At 50.8% G+C, this 5,000-nt stretch overlaps 3 non-coding genes across 3 annotated transcripts; all 3 read left to right on the top strand.

Annotated features, from left to right (window-relative positions):
• Window positions 1-3,235: 3,235 nt before the first annotated feature.
• Window positions 3,236-3,309, top strand: trnan-guu (transfer RNA asparagine (anticodon GUU)). The gene has a single exon. It is a non-coding gene; the product is annotated as a tRNA-Asn (tRNA).
• A 558-nt stretch (window positions 3,310-3,867) lies between these two features.
• trnan-guu (transfer RNA asparagine (anticodon GUU)) lies at window positions 3,868-3,941 on the top strand. Its single transcript has one exon. It is a non-coding gene; the product is annotated as a tRNA-Asn (tRNA).
• Window positions 3,942-4,476: 535 nt separating this feature from the next.
• trnan-guu (transfer RNA asparagine (anticodon GUU)) lies at window positions 4,477-4,550 on the top strand. The gene has a single exon. It is a non-coding gene; the product is annotated as a tRNA-Asn (tRNA).
• The last annotated feature ends 450 nt before the right edge of the window (window positions 4,551-5,000 follow it).

Below are 5,000 nucleotides of genomic sequence, written 5' to 3'. Positions count from 1 at the left end.
CAGTCCCCCGTCCAGCCTCGACACCTGTGGGTTGCGGGTTGTCAGTCTCTGTGGCGCAATCGGTTAGAGCTTTCGGATGTTAACAACCAAAAAAAAAGACAGGAACACCCTCCCCCACTCCCCCGTCCAGTCTTGACACCTGTGGGTTGCACGTTGTCAGTCTCTGTGGCGCAATGGGTTAGCGCATTCGGCTGTTAACCGAAAGGTTGGTGGTTCAAGCCCACCCAGGGACGATATCACTGTTATTGCCATGTAATTCAGAATGCTGCACAAACGTGCAGTGCAACTCTTATGTTGGTTATACCATGTTATAATCAACCATGTTTTAACCAACCATGGTATATCCAGGACGGTCGTTTGGTGAACGCAGTCAACTGTTTTATCAAGCCTGATATTCTTTGGGGTGCTGTTGTTCATCCGCAACTGCATACTTGCTGCCAAGTATGTGTGACCTACAAGTCACATATTTTAAACAATCAAGGCGGTATGGAGAGGAAGTACCAGAGCACCTCCATCTAGCCACCCGGTCCTCTCTCGACGCCCCTGCTTGGCTTCACTCAGTCTCTGTTGCACAATCGTATACCCCACAACCAAAGAGACCGGAACACCCTCCCCCAGTCCCCCGTCCAGTCTCGACACCTGTGGGTTGCGGGTTGTCAGTCTCTGTGGCGCAATCGGTTAGAGCTTTTGGCTGTTAACAACCAAAAAAGACCGGAACACCCTCCCCCAGTCCCCCGTCCAGTCTCGACACCTGTGGGTTGCGCGTTGTCATTCTCTGTGGCGCAATCGGTTAGCGCGTTCGGCTGTTAACCGAAAGGTTGGTGGTTCAAGCCCACCCAGGGACGATATCACTGTGCTTGCCAGGTAATGCACAATGCTGCACAAACGTGCAGTGCAACTCTTATGTTGGTTATACCATGTTATAATCAACCATGTTTTAACCAACAATGGTATATCCAGGACGGTCGTTTGATGAACGCAGTCAACTGTTTTATCAAGGCTGATATTCTTTGGGGTGCTGTTGTTCATCCGCAACTGCATACTTGCTGCCAAGTATGTGTGACCTACAAGTCACATATTTTAAACAATCAAGGCGGTATGGAGAGGAAGTACCAGAGCACCTCCATCTAGCCACCCAGTCCTCTCTCGACGCCCCTGCTTGGCTTCACTCAGTCTCTGTTGCACAATCGTATACCCCACAACCAAAAAGACCGGAACACCCTCCCCCAGTCCCCCGTCCAGCCTCGACACCTGTGGGTTGCGGGTTGTCAGTCTCTGTGGCGCAATCGGTTAGAGCTTTCGGATGTTAACAACCAACAAAGACCGGAACACCATCCCCCACTCCCCCGTCCAGTCTCGACACCTGTGAGTTGTGCGTTGTCAGTCTCTGTGGCGCAATCGGTTAGCGCGTTCTGCTGTTAACCGAAAGGTTGGTGGTTCAAGCCCACCCAGGGACGATATCACTGTGCTTGCCAGGTAATGCACAATGCTGCACAAACGTGCAGTGCAACTCTTATGACAGTTATGTTGGTTATACCATGTTATAACCAACCATGGTATAACCATGTTATAACCAGGACGGTCGTTTGATGAACGCAGTCAACTGTTTTATCAAGGGTGATATCCAACTTTGGGGTGCTGTTGTTCGTCCGCAACTGCATACTTGCTGCCAAGTATGTGTGACCTACAAGTCACATATTTTAAACAATCAAGGCGGTATGGAGAGGAAGTACCAGAGCACCTCCATCTAGCCACCCGGTCCTCTCTCGACGCCCCTGCTTGGCTTCACTCAGTCTCTGTTGCACAATCGTATACCCCACAACCAAAGAGACCGGAACACCCTCCCCCAGTCCCCCGTCCAGTCTCGACACCTGTGGGTTGCGGGTTGTCAGTCTCTGTGGCGCAATCGGTTAGAGCTTTTGGCTGTTAACAACCAAAAAAGACCGGAACACCCTCCCCCAGTCCCCCGTCCAGTCTCGACACCTGTGGGTTGTGCGTTGTCAGTCTCTGTGGCGCAATTGGTTAGCGCTTTCGGCTGTTAACCGAAAGGTTGGTGGTTCAAGCCCACCCAGGGATGATATCACTGTGTTTGACAGGTAATGCACAATGCTGCACAAACGTGCAGTGCAACTCTTATGACAGTTATGTTGGTTATACCATGTTATAATCAACCATGTTTTAACCAACCATGGTATATCCAGGACGGTCGTTTGATGAACGCAGTCAACTGTTTTATCAAGGCTGATATTCTTTGGGGTGCTGTTGTTCATCCGCAACTGCATACTTGCTGCCAAGTATGTGTGACCTACAAGTCACATATTTTAAACAATCAAGGCGGTATGGAGAGGAAGTACCAGAGCACCTCCATCTAGCCACCCGGTCCTCTCTCGACGCCCCTGCTTGGCTTCACTCAGTCTCTGTTGCACAATCGTATACCCCACAACCAAAGAGACCGGAACACCCTCCCCCAGTCCCCCGTCCAGTCTCGACACCTGTGGGTTGCGGGTTGTCAGTCTCTGTGGCGCAATCGGTTAGAGCTTTTGGCTGTTAACAACCAAAAAAGACCGGAACACCCTCCCCCAGTCCCCCGTCCAGTCTCGACACCTGTGGGTTGTGCGTTGTCATTCTCTGTGGCGCAATCGGTTAGCGCGTTCGGCTGTTAACCGAAAGGTTGGTGGTTCAAGCCCACCCAGGGACGATATCACTGTTATTGCCATGTAATTCAGAATGCTGCACAAACGTGCAGTGCAACTCTTATGTTGGTTATACCATGTTATAATCAACCGTGTTTTAACCAACCATGGTATATCCAGGACGGTCGTTTGATGAACGCAGTCAACTGTTTTATCAAGGCTGATATTCTTTGGGGTGCTGTTGTTCATCCGCAACTGCATACTTGCTGCCAAGTATGTGTGACCTACAAGTCACATATTTTAAACAATCAAGGCGGTATGGAGAGGAAGTACCAGAGCACCTCCATCTAGCCACCCGGTCCTCTCTCGACGCCCCTGCTTGGCTTCACTCAGTCTCTGTTGCACAATCGTATACCCCACAACCAAAGAGACCGGAACACCCTCCCCCAGTCCCCCGTCCAGTCTCGACACCTGTGGGTTGCGGGTTGTCAGTCTCTGTGGCGCAATCGGTTAGAGCTTTTGTTGTTAACAACCAAAAAAGACCGGAACACCCTCCCCCAGTCCCCCGTCCAGTCTCGACACCTGTGGGTTGTGCGTTGTCAGTCTCTGTGGCGCAATTGGTTAGCGCTTTCGGCTGTTAACCGAAAGGTTGGTGGTTCAAGCCCACCCAGGGACGATATCACTGTGTTTGCCAGGTAATGCACAATGCTGCACAAACGTGCAGTGCAACTCTTATGACAGTTATGCTGGTTATACCATGTTATAATCAACCATGTTTTAACCAACCATGGTATAACCATGTTATAACCAGGACGGTCGTTTGATGAACGCAGTCAACTGTTTTATCAAGGCTGATATTCTTTGGGGTGCTGTTGTTCATCCGCAACTGCATACTTGCTGCCAAGTATGTGTGACCTACAAGTCACATATTTTAAACAATCAAGGCGGTATGGAGAGGAAGTACCAGAGCACCTCCATCTAGCCACCCGGTCCTCTCTCGACGCCCCTGCTTGGCTTCACTCAGTCTCTGTTGCACAATCGTTTACCCCACAACCAAAGAGACCGGAACACCCTCCCCCAGTCCCCCGTCCAGTCTCGACACCTGTGGGTTGCGGGTTGTCAGTCTCTGTGGCGCAATCGGTTAGAGCTTTTGGCTGTTAACAACCAAAAAAGACCGGAACACCCTCGCCCAGTCCCCCGTCCAGTCTCGACACCTGTGGGTTGCGCGTTGTCAGTCTCTGTGGCGCAATTGGTTAGCGCGTTCGGCTGTTAACCGAAAGGTTGGTGGTTCAAGCCCACCCAGGGACGATATCACTGTGCTTGCCAGGTAATGCACAATGCTGCACAAACGTGCAGTGCAACTCTTATGACAGTTATGTTGGTTATACCATGTTATAATCAACCATGTTATAACCAGGACGGTCGTTTGATGAACGCAGTCAACTGTTTTATCAAGGGTGATATCCATCTTTGGGGTGCTGTTGTTCGTCCGCAACTGCATACCTGCTGCCAAGTATGTGTGACCTACAAGTCACATATTTTAAACAATCAAGGCGGTATGGAGAGGAAGTACCAGAGCACCTCCATCCAGCCACCCGGTCCTCTCTCGACGCCCCTGCTTGGCTTCACTCAGTCTCTGTTGCAAAATCGTTTACCCCACAACCAAAAAGACCCGAACACCCTCCTCCACTCCCACGTCCAGTCTCGACACCTGTGGGTTGCGCGTTGTCAGTCTCTGTGGCGCAATCGGTTAGAGCTTTTGGCTGTTAACAACCAAAAAAGACCGGAACACCCTCCCCCAGTCCCCCGTCCAGTCTCGACACCTGTGGGTTGCACTTTGTCAGTCTCTGTGGCGCAATTGGTTAGCGCGTTCGGCTGTTAACCGAAAGGTTGGTGGTTCAAGCCCACCCAGGGACGATATCACTGTGCTTGCCAGGTAATGCACAATGCTGCACAAACGTGCAGTGCAACTCTTATGACAGTTATGTTGGTTATACCATGTTATAATCAACCATGTTTTAACCAACCATGGTATAACCATGTTATAACCAGGACGGTCGTTTGATGAACGCAGTCAACTGTTTTATCAAGGGTGATATCCATCTTTGGGGTGCTGTTGTTCGTCCGCAACTGCATACTTGCTGCCAAGTATGTGTGACCTACAAGTCACATATTTTAAACAATCAAGGCGGTATGGAGAGGAAGTACCAGAGCACCTCCATCTAGCCACCCGGTCCTCTCTCGACGCCCCTGCTTGGCTTCACTCAGTCTCTGTTGCACAATCGTATACCCCACAACCAAAGAGACCGGAACACCCTCCCCCAGTCCCCCGTCCAGTCTCGACACCTGTGGGTTGCGGGTTGTCAG

This window comes from Aulonocara sp. 'chitande type north' Nkhata Bay, linkage group LG3, assembly GCF_057382095.1.
Source record: "Aulonocara sp. 'chitande type north' Nkhata Bay isolate Kocher_YH1m ecotype deep benthic linkage group LG3, A_spYH_male_GT1.1, whole genome shotgun sequence".
NCBI lineage: Eukaryota > Metazoa > Chordata > Actinopteri > Cichliformes > Cichlidae > Aulonocara > Aulonocara sp. 'chitande type north' Nkhata Bay.
Note: the sequence above shows the minus strand (reverse complement) of the source record. Positions and strands in the feature narration are given on the sequence as shown.